At 57.7% G+C, this 11,636-nt stretch overlaps 1 long non-coding RNA gene across 1 annotated transcript in view; it reads right to left on the bottom strand.

Moving 5' to 3' along the window:
- Nucleotides 1-4,220, bottom strand: part of LOC140693203 (uncharacterized) — a 25,114-nt gene extending 20,894 nt beyond the window's left edge. The window contains exon 1 of the long non-coding RNA XR_012068921.1: nt 4,020-4,220. This is a non-coding gene — a long non-coding RNA (uncharacterized lncRNA). The remainder of the gene's footprint in view (nt 1-4,019) is intronic.
- Nucleotides 4,221-11,636: the final 7,416 nt, after the last annotated feature.

Here is an 11,636-nt window from a genome sequence, read left to right as displayed (position 1 = left end):
CCGTCGGGTCCGACGACGCCTCACCCGGGGCCGCCTCCAGGGGAGGGACAGCACCCACACGCGGTGAGGCCACGTACTGGTCCCAGGACGGGGGTGGGTCGGGGGGAAAAGGCTCGGCGCGGGTGGCCATCGGTCCGGGCAGGGGAGGGCCGGCGGCGACGACGAGGGGCCGCTCGCGCACAAGAGCGACGGCCGCAGGGGTCGGGGGTGTGGGCGGGCACCAGCCCAGGGAAGGGGAAATCCCAAGACACGACCGGGCCGCCGGGGAAACAAGCGCAGGATCCCACCACCCCCACACGTGGGGGCGGCCCCGCGACGCCCAGGACGCCGGCCGGCCTCAGCCAACCCTCGGCGGTTCCTCCCACACCCCGGCCCCGCCGCCGGGACTCACGCGCAGCAGGCTAACCCCCACTCCAGAGGGCAGCCCCTTCCGCTCGCTCACTCGTCCGTCTGTCTGTCTGGTCTGTCCGTCCACCACCCACATCATCCTGCTTCGTCTGGCTCGCCCCCAGGCCTCGCGGCCCGGGGAAACGCTCCCGAGCGAGGCGGCCCGACCCGTAGCCCACGCACCGCCACCGGTGGCTGCGGCTCGGGACCGGGACAGGTGGGGTGGCTCCTCGCGGCGGGGAGACAACGGGGGGCGAAGTCGGGGTGGACCGCCTTGCCCCTCCCCCCGCGGCACGCACCGGGGAGGCAAAGCCCGCGCGCACACACGCACGCTCGCACGGCCCCGCGCCAGACGCCGGGCCCGGCCCGGCAGAACCCTCCCCCGACTCGGAGGGGGGAGGCGCGGGCCACAGCAGGCAAAGAGCAGCACACGGCCCCACCGCGGGGCCGGCGCAACCCACACGCCAAAGCGGCGGGGCCCTGCCCACACGCTGCGGCAGTCGCTCCCCGTGGCGACTGCACGCTCTGGATGGAGGAGCGGCGGCTGGGGGTTGTCCGGTACCCCCCAAGGCTCCCCTCTCAGATCGCTAGAGAAGGCTTTCTCACCGAGGGCGCATCGCCCCCTACCCAGCGGGGGCCCCCTTCAGGCCTACGGAAGTCCGCCGAGGTGGACGTCAGCGCTCGGCTGGGCAGGAGGGGCCTGCGGCAAGGGTAAGCAGCGGGCCGAAAAGCGAGCGTTCGCGGTCGGGACCGGGGAAAGCCCGTGCCGCCTCGCGAGGAGACGCACCCAAGACCGCGTGGGGACGAGACAGGCGCCCGCCCCCACCGGCACATCACCCGGCCCCACCACGTTCGCTCCCACGCCCGGGCGCGAGCCCCGCAGAGGGGGGACCCACCCGGCGTGCGCCCGGCCACGTCAGTCCCCCCCGGTACAGGGTGAGGACGACGACCAGGAGGCGGCCCCGGCCCCACCGAGGGTGGGGAGCGGCCACGCCTCGCTTACCGTCTCGACCCCTCCCCCACTGCTCAAGAGAGTGGCTCGGGACACACGACCACAGCAGGGGTTACCCGAGAGGACTCGCTGGGGACGGGAAGCGATGCCACCGCTCGGCCTCGGGCACCTGAGGGACAACCTGGAGCGCTCCAGGGGCACCACAGAGGGCCAAGGCGAGACACGCTCGCACCCCGGCGAGGGGATACGTGGCGTGGCGGCGGGGGCAGCCCTCCCCCACCGCGGGGGAGGGCCGCTCGCGAGACAAGACGCCGAGCAGGCGAGGAGGCGAGAGGTGTCTGCCGCGTCACAAGACCCCGGCCCCGCCGACACCACGAGGCACGGGAGACCGAGGTCGGGCCGGAGTCCGCACCCCTTCCTTGCCCCCGCCACCCACGGGCGGTGGAGGAGAGGCGAGGGGCCCGCAGGCAGAACGAGAAGAGAGGCCACGTTCACCATGAACGTCCCGTCCCTCGTCTGGCGCGGCTTAGGCCCGGCCCGGGAGAGCATGACGTCACCACATCGGTCAGGTGAGCGAGCGAGCAAGCGAGCGAGCCATGGGGCAGGGAAGCCCCAGAGCCAGAGGGGAGGGCCCGGCGAGGACAACCACCAGAGGAGGGCCTGCTTCAGCCTCGCCAGGCGCCACCCACTCCTCGTTCCTCTACGAGGAGAGTGGCCAACGACCCCAGGCGGAGAATGCCTGACACGCGGCACGGAGCCTGTGAGGGTGGGGTCGTGCCGGCCACCACCGGGTGCCTGCGGCAGGGAGCGCACGGGGTAAAAGACCCACGCCGCCACCTCACCCCACCGCCCTCGGGCCACCAGAGACCGGAGGCGGCACCACGGGCCACGTCAGCCGGACGCACACACGAGAGCCGGCGCGCAGGCCCGAGCGGGCGGCTCAAGTGTCAGAAGCAGAGTCGGCTTCTACCAGGCCAGGGCTCACGCAGAGACAAAGCCCAAGAGCCCCACACGCGTCCGGAGACCCAACACTCGGTGACAAGACACCGAGAAAGACCGTGTCAGCACCTATCTGCTGGCAGAAAATGCCCAACACGACAGAAAAAATGACAGCGCCCGGAAACGGGTCGGGTCCACGATTTGCAGGGGGGCCCCCGGGACCTCGGTCCGGCCACCTGCCCCCAGCCCTACCCCCATAAATGGCAGCCCCGAAGCTCTCGGGGGCCATCTGATCGACCGGGGGGGGGAGGGGGAGGGGTTGAGGAGGAGGAGGAGGAGGAGGAGGAGGAGGAGGAGGAGGAGGAGGAGGAGGAGGAGGAGGAGGAGGAGGAGGAGGAGGAGGAGGAGGAGGAGGAGGAGCAGTGGGAATGGGAAGGGACGAGAGGGAGACGGGATCGGGCCGGGGACGCCCTGCCCGTTTCTCGCCCGCGTGGTCGGGGACTCGGGGAGATGCCACAGAGGCGCCTCCGAGGAGAGGGCCCCCCACGAGGGACCGCTCCCGAGCACCGGGCCGGGGGAAAGCCTGCCTCCCCCACATCCCTCGCAGGACGCCCCCGTGCCGGTCCCCGAGTCCGGATGAAGTCTCGGTCCCTCAAATGCCACCGGAACCCACGCGGGCAGACTTACGGGCCGGGGGGCGCCCTCCCTGGCCTCCCGCGCCAACAGGGGCCGGCCCAGCCACGTCTCCGGGTCCATCGGGACTCAGAAAACATTTCATCCAAGGAGGCGCCTCCGACGACCGGGAACCCCAGCGCGCCCGTCCCCGGCCTCACCGCACTGGGCCCGGGCCGCTCCTCGCCTCGGGAGCAGTCGTCCAAGGGACACAGACGAGGGCCGGACCACCTAGCCGCCGGCGGCCCGGGCGCGGGACACCCCGTCCCTTTCCCCCGCGGCGGCACGGCGCAGGCCGTGTCCGATCGGCTCGGGTCGGTCCCCGCGGCTGCAGGGGCACAGGCGGATGCTGGTCGACCAGGCCAGGCCACACGGCTTCCCCCTACACACGAGATCCCGGGAGCGCGGCGGCAGCCACCCCCTCATCAGCCTGCGAGTCCAATCTGCGCCGAGAGCAGGACACGCCCGCGGCTCAGCGCCACGGGGACTGTCACCGCCGGTGTCGCCAGCCTCCCCGAAGTCTGCCTCGGGCCCCGCCGCCGAGCCCCATCCCTTGCCGAGGTCGCCGACGCTCGGGAGAAGAGGGACGATCTCAAGAGCGGCAGCCAGATGGCGCCCGACAGCCGTCGCCAACGTCCCCGGAACCGATCCCGACCGCCGGCCGCCCAAACGCCCGAGCCCGTCCCGGGCTGAGGCGCCGGGCGGCCGGCCGGCCGGCGCGACCCCGTGGCGTCCGCCTCGGAGCCCGCTCACCCTCGTCACGGCACGGCACGGCACGGCGGCATGAGGAGACGCGACGCGACGCGACGCGACGCGACCCACCCCGGCAGCAGATCAGGGCGGGGAGGACGGAGGGAGCCGGGGTTTGGCAAGACACGGCCGGCCGGGCGGGCGGCTGCCGCGAAGGGGACGCGCTCCCCACGCGATTCCCCGGGCGGGGGAGATCACACGGACACGCCGGCGGGTGGCCCAGAGCGACCAGGACGAGATCCCGGGTTCCCGGCGGCGGGGGGGGGGGGGGTGGGAAGGGGAGGAGGGAAACAGGGAGGGAAGGCGGGGGCTGGCAAACCGAAACCAGGCGAGCGCTCCGAGAACAACGCAGGAATCGGCTTTGGAGTCCGTCCTCTCGAATGCAGGAGGTCTTTTGAAAGCAGACAGGCAAAGCCCAGAAGCTAGAAAAGAAAGGATGAAGACCGTCAACCCCATCGAAGTGGAAAGAAAAATCGATCTCGGCACAGATCGCGACAAAGCCCAAAGACAACAAATGGGCGCGTGGGGAAAACGCACTCGCGGTCGGTCGTGAGAACACGGACGTCAGCACGGCTGACCACAACCACAGGGAGGAGGAGGAAAAACAAAAAAATGCGGGCGGCGGTTGGGGGGGGGGGGGCGAGTCGATAGCCACCCGCTCGGTAAATCGAGGTTCAGTGCATCTACACAGAACAACACTGTGCATGGGCATCCGCGTGTCTGTGTGTGCATGTGTGCCCGTGTCTGTGTCTGTGTGTGTGTGTCGGTGTGTGTGTTTGACACACAGTCACACGTGGACAGGGAAACTGTAGCCCCATGTGGAAAAAAAAAAAAACATGAAAACAAACGACAAAACCCACCACCAAAGGGAAATCAAGTTGTAGAACTTACTCTGGGGTTTTAACAAACAACAACAACAACAACAAACAAACAAACAAACAAACAAAAATGTAGAAAAAGCACCACCACAGCCCATCAGGGGTTCCTCTCCTAAACAGTCCAAGAACTCGGTCAACTCCACCTCCTAGAAGCCAACAAACCAATGATGAAACACGGGCAGGAGACCCAAACTGACTTTTTCAGTTTAAAAGGAAAAAAAAATTATTTTGTATCCAAATGGGGAAGGGGCGGGGGCGGGGGAGGATGGTGTGTAGAACTCAGCGGCAGAGTGCCTGTCCAGCACGCGCAAGGTCCAGGGTTCGACCTTCAGGACCTCCGTTCAAGCAAATAAGGAAGTCGGTGAGTCAGGCAATCACTAAGTCAGGCAACAAACCAGCAAAAGAAACGAATTACCTCCCCTCCCCGAATAAGCAAACAACAACCAAAAACAACAACAGCAACAAGAACAACAACAACAAAAAAGCCTAAATAAATAAATATATGTAAATAAGTAAGCAAGTAAATAAATAAATAAGTAAGCAAAAACAATTTAAAAAGGGGGAAAACGCACGCATTTCTGTTTTTAAGAGATATCCAGACAGGCCCAGAACCTGGAATCACGACAGCAAGTTCCAAAAACAAGCAGAAAGTGCCTGCTTCTGACGGAACATGTGATAGAGACCACCGTTCGATGGGGCCGGGTGGGCGGGCTGGCGGGCGGACACAGAGCTATGGACTCATACCTGACAGAATCCGCTCTCCGACAGAAGACAGAAGGCAACACGGAACAGGGGTTGGCAGTGGGGGCGAGGGGGAGAGGGCAAAACGGAGGTGGAGGAAAGCCATTAGGGAATACAGGACAGAAGTCCCTCAAAACATCCCACAGGAAACTCCTGGAAGACCCGGCAGTTCCACTAAGGGCCCGCGGATGGACGAATGGACAGTGTCACGTGGTCTGGAGAGACCTACACCTTGAGGGGATGATGTTAACCAAGTGACCTAAGTCCAAGAGGGATGTTGTCACTTCGAGGCAGAATCCCCAAGACAATACGCAGGAACACATGCAAGGAAGCTGAAACAGACTCATGGATACCAAGAAGGATCAATGAGTGCAATGGGTGAGGGAGAGGAATAAGTACAAGCTTCCAGTTATCTCCAATTATTAAATACATTAATCACGGGATGTCATGGACAGCAGGGCGAGTCGAGTCAATCCATACTATTGTCATGACGCTGTCCGGTGACGGATCCGTAACCAGACTCATCGCGGTGATCATCGTGGAACATGGAAGAATCCCGAATCGCTATGGTGGACACGTGAAAACTGACATCCTATTGTCAGGTCAATTATGAGAGAGAGTAGGAGAGAGAGAGAGAGAGAGAGAGAGAGAGAGAGAGAGAGAGAGAGAGAGAGAGAGAGAGAGAGAGAGAGAGAGGGAGGGAGGGAGGGAGGGAGGGAGGGAGAGAGAGAGAGAGAGAGAGAAAATTCTCACTGTCTTCCCCAAAAAAAAAAAAAGAGTTCAAAAAGAGTTCAGTGAGATAAAGAGTGGATGTAGGTGAGGGCAATAGGTGGAGGAGCTGAAAACCACGACGGCGACACGTGTGCAGCATCCCACACGGTGGCAGTGTGGTCCTATGCATGCTCAGCCGTCTCCTAGCCACCTCCAAGTTGACATCCAGGGTCATCCTTTTAGGTTTCGTGGCTGCACTTTCGTCTGTCTCGGGCAATACTCTCTCTTGATTTTCCATGGGGGAAGGGAGGTGGGGTGGCCGGGCGGGCCACACCACGACACACCGCGTCGCGCGTGACCTGGATAACAGATACACACCCGTCCACCACCCACGGGCTCCGAAATCTGTCACTGGTCACAACGCACACTTCCTCGGTCCTTTACGGAGCGATGGCGGACCGAACAGGCAGCGGCCAACTTTGCCGTGCACACAATGACACTTCATCCCTCGTGGAAACAAACTGATGACGAGACAGCGTGGTCAGGGGGCGGGTGTCCTTTCAGGAAGACACAGTCATTGAAAGTCCTGCGCACGGGAACTGGACCAAGGGAGATCTCCATCACCCTACCCAACCCCGATCCAAATTCTCATTCGGGCAGCTAAGGGTCAAGGTCAAAGTTTCTTTCTTCCCGGGGCGGGGGCGGGGGGGGGGTCCTTTTGGGCCTCGATGGTTGTTCAGCTGGAGAGATCACCCTTGGGCTGCACATACATTTCGGGGTGGTCCATAGGGCTCCACGACTGTCCCGCCACCAGGCAGGTGGTTCCACCTGATGAAACCGGTCTGGTCTTTCGTTCCAGGAAGACAAAGGTCCGTGGCCGAAGCCAACGAGAAACCCCGGGTGTGAGTCCGGAGCGCCACCACTCAGGAAGATGTCTAGGCGTCGGGCTCGAAGAGGCTCGGGCGGCCTGAAAAACGCATGCGGGTTCAGGTCCACTTTCCAAGCGGCCTCCACAGCAATGGGCAGGAGGAGGGTCTCGAGAGGGGACACGGCAGTGATCTCTCTCCAGCAGATGTCCAGCTGCTCAGTCCGGCTCGGCGGGGCTTCAGGGAAAGGGCGGCTTTGGTTCTCGAGGATGCCAAGTCCAAAGCGGGAGAACCATGGGCAACGGGAGTCGGAAGAGCGTTGGCCAACTATCGGAGAAAACTCGAAGCACGCGTGACGTGGCCCAGCGTATCAGTGGAAGGCGGGGCGGGGTGGGGAGGGGGAGGGTGGCGGGAAGCACGCAAAGATGATGACACAGAACCGCATTCTCATCTCTATCACGCTGTACGAGAGTTTCCACTGAGACATGCTCCCCTTCCCCTGGTCTCTCCAAGGACGCGCATTTCTACCAAAAATCACCCCCATTCAGACTTGTCAGCTGGCCAGATCAGCATGCTTCCACGAAATTCGGCCTGAAGATGGACAGACGTCCATTAAGCATAGCCATCGCCCCTAGAGGCTCTCGGACACCCGCTCTGCTGGAACGTTTCCTAAGGACGGCAGACGAAGATGGTCTCCACATGCTTTCCAGGAGACGTTCCTCAGAACGAGACCGTGACTATTCCGGAGACCGTGACTATTCCGAAGCAAGCCCGAATCGGTCACAGCAAATGTTCACGAGGAAGTCACGGTGAACCATCTGGGACACCAGTCTTTCCCAACCGGTCCACGTACGGACACGATTTGGTCCTAGCCAGAAACAGACACTTTCTCCTCACAGCATCCTTTTATTTTATTTTATTTTATTTTATTTTATTTTATTTTATTTTATTTTATTTTATTTTATTTTATTTTACTTGTATGTATATATGTATGTATGCACATACGTATGTATGTATGTACGTACGTACGTATGTAAGTAAGTAAGTATGTATGTATTCCGGTCTGTCTGTCTGTCTGTCTGTCTGTCGGTCCATCCGTCCTCCGAAGGTATACCAGTCATGTCGGCCAACACACTGACAGATCTCGAGTCTTTCCTATCAGAAGGATATCAAAGCACGTCCCCTTCGACTCATGGAGCCAGGAACGAACGCTTCCGTATCTCATCTTCTTTGGAAACGATCTAAACATTCCAGGGATGTCGCCAGACGCTCCAGTTGCAAGGGACCAAAAACTACGTGGAGGAGGCACCAATTTTTCAGAGACGGGCCGCCTCCGCCCCCCCCCCCCCAACACACACACTACCCCCCAGGACTGCTTGGGATGTGAACACTTCCTGAGACTTGAGACCGAGCCAGCCATCGCTCCCAGACTCTTTATTTTATTTTATTTTATTTTATTTTATTTTATTTTTCTGGCTGACACATTTCATGACAGAGGTAACCCACAGGAACTTCAAGGATTCGGGGTAAACCTAGGGAGGCAAAAAGTTTCACCTCGAACGCTGCTCGTCACAATCAAGACATGGCTCTTTTCACGAGACCAATCCCTTGACATTTGGTTTTCTGGATGGAAGGATCTGTCCTAGATCATGTCAACCTGAAGGAAAACATTTGGGTTCCTGCCTGTTCGCATTCCCTGCCTGCATGTTCCCTTGAAAACCAGTTCCATAGAGCTCTTTCGTGAATGAACTCTGGCAAGTGTATCTGGAGGGAGAAACACGTCAGGCCTACAAGCCGGGGACGTACACACGTGCCTACATGCATACATGGGACTGGGCCCTTTCCAGATCCTTGGACGGCAGTACCATAGAAATGAGGATGGCTTCCACAAGACTCTCAGGCAAGCCAAGCTCTGTTGCGAAAGCGATAGCTTGTGCACAAAGGAGAAGGTGGCATGACGGGAGGGGGGGAAGGGGAGCACCAGCTCCCTGAGCAGCAGGGGCCACTTGCTTTTCTACCTAAAGGAAGGGCTTTGTCTCAGGATCACTGATCACTTCCACAAATCATCCAATATCTTGGATCGGCCGCAGGCGCCTCCAGGGTGCAGAGCCATCGCCCCAGGCTCTGTGGGGAATAGAGAAGACTTCCGTGAGGGGAAAGAAATGCATGAGAATTTTCTGCAAGAAAGCTCAGGAACACATCATGTAAACATGGAGAGTTGAGCTTCCTGTCTTGTGACAACTAGGTCTGCTGGGTCATGTCACAGAGAGCAAGCGAATCCTTTATTCCCCTGAGCCTTTTTCTTTTTCTTTCTCTTTCTTTCTTTGTTCTTTTTTCCCTTTAGAGTGTGTGTGTGTGTGTGTGTGTGTGTGTGTGTGTGTGTGTGTGTGTCTGTCTGTCTGTCTGTCTGTCTGTCTGTCTGTGTGTGTCTGTGTATGTCTCTGAAACTCAGGTAATGCCCTGTCTCATACAGACGAGACCAGCAGATCGACATGACCAGAGACTTTGTAGCTTTCATTTAAAAACTATAGGTCACTCATGAGTCGGGTAGGACGGGTGCTGCGTCCAGCGCAGTTCGGGACCGTGTCTGAGGACGGGCGACGCAAGAATTAAGAAACAAAGAGACAAAGTAAAGAGCAAAAATGAGACCAGGGGACTCAAGGTCTCGTGGATCTAGAGTGCCAAAAGCCTGGTCGACATCCTGTTTATTGGGAGTCTACGGCTCAGGGGGGGAAAAAAAAAAAAAAAGATATGCGATCAAAGAGGTGGGGCTTTAGATATTTCATACCAGAAGCACGAAGTTCTGCTTGCTGGCTAACTGATTCATTTCAGGCCTAACCCTTCCAGGAACAATCACCCTCCTCCGGGGATGCAAAATTTCTAAGTGTATATCCTGTGATTGCCTCTGGGACATCTCGAGATAGCAAATATTTCCCCGGGGTTAAACCGCAGGCTTTCCTGCCAGAACCAAGTTCTGTTAATGGCTGATCTGGCTTCCCATGACCGTCCATTGTTTTACCCTAAGGAAATATCTGCCATCCTTTGTGCCCTCACGGTCAATCTCAGGATTGCCCCTCACACAATTTCTTTAGCATCATGCATGTTCTAGGTCATCTACTGTGTAAAACATGAAAACAAAGCAAGCGTGTGCATTTTTAAGCAAGTTAAGTGTGAATGTAAGATTTTAAGCTCATGGAAATGTTGGTGCAGCTTGGTTTCTAGTTGCTTGTTTTCCAGCAGCTTGTTTCCCAGCAGACGCGTAGGACACTAGAGAACCCACTCACTTAGAAAGAACCGATGGGACGGGTAAGGTTTTTCGGTTCGGAGGGTGAAAGCTTTTAAACTCTGCGTGGAAAAAAAGACGTTTCAGATGTATATTTCTCCTTAAGAAGGCTGCGAATTAGAGTTTCGACGAGGGAGCCCTCGCAGCAGTGTGCACGTTTAAAAAGGCCTCCGCGTGCCCCCCCCCCTTTTTTTTGTTTCTTCCATTTGGTTTCAGGTTCTACCTGATTCAGCCCCCTGGCCTCAGTCTCAGGCCATTGTGGGCTATGTAGACGTTTCTGACGTTGTCGAGACGGACAAGATAAGGACGGTTCCCCCAGAGAACAGGGCCGCTGCTTCTATGAGATCAAAAAGCTGACCTGCTCATCCAGCTCTATGTTTAGGAATTTGCTCCTTTCTGGGAAAGCGTAGAGCTCTGCGGTAGAGTGCGTGCTCAGCATGCACAGGGCCTTGGGCTCAGTCCCCACTACCACCACTGAAAACGTAGAATAAATCTAAATAATTACTTAAAACGTAGATAAAGACACCTAACGACCCGTCCCCCCTCCGAAAAGATAAAAACTTTTTGTTAAAAAAAAAATCTGTTTTTTAAATGAAAAAGACAGGAGGAGGAAGAGGACGAGGACGAGGATGAGGAGGAGAAATTAGCTTCTTTCCAACAAGGAGATTTCCAGGTCAAATGGAGAGCCAAATATTTCTATGTTCTAAGACTTCAGCTTTCCACGTATCCTGGTGTCAAAACGTCTGCACGGGTAAAGATTGTTCATCATTCTGTGACTATGCACTTCCTGCATTTTGGAGTGTTCATCTGTCCTTTCTCTTAGGAATAGATGATCATCATAAACAGCAGTTCTGTTGATTAAACCCCCTTTTAAAATATCGTTGTTTCATGTTCACTAAAGTTACCTAATAATCACTTCACAATCTATGGAAGTCAAATCATTGTGCTGTACACCTGAAACTGATAGAGGGCTGTATGTCAAACCTATCTCAATAAAACTGAAAAAAGAAAAGAAGAAGAAGAAGAAAAGAAAAGTCGGCTCGGGGCATCCGATAAAGGCCCTCTTTCTGAGCGCACAAGTCAACCTCGGGCCGATTCACCCTGACCCTGAAGAAGGGCAAAAATCACCCTCCACTCTATCTCGCGTTAGGTCCCGGACACTAGCCAGAGTTCCCCCTCCCTCAACCCCCACCCCGTTCTTGCGTCACACTGTGTGGGCTCAGGCACACAACCTATCGGTTTCCTTGAGCGTGTGGAATGAATATCGCCCGAAGGGAATTTCCTGTGTTGTCGTTTAAATAAGCTGACGTGTTAATCAGTGCTACGGAGGGACACATTCCCTTTGACCTGATCAACCAGAATGACATCCCAGGACCCAGGAATGTACAATATCATGGATTTGAAAGTATCTTAGAATTCAGAAATCATGGTGATGTGGGTCTGATGACCTAGCTGGC

The sequence above is a fragment of the Vicugna pacos genome, unplaced genomic scaffold (assembly GCF_048564905.1).
Source record: "Vicugna pacos unplaced genomic scaffold, VicPac4 scaffold_19, whole genome shotgun sequence".
Classification (NCBI taxonomy): Eukaryota; Metazoa; Chordata; class Mammalia; order Artiodactyla; family Camelidae; genus Vicugna; species Vicugna pacos.
The sequence above is the reverse complement of the archived record's forward strand: the minus strand, read 5'-3'. Positions and strand labels throughout refer to the sequence as shown.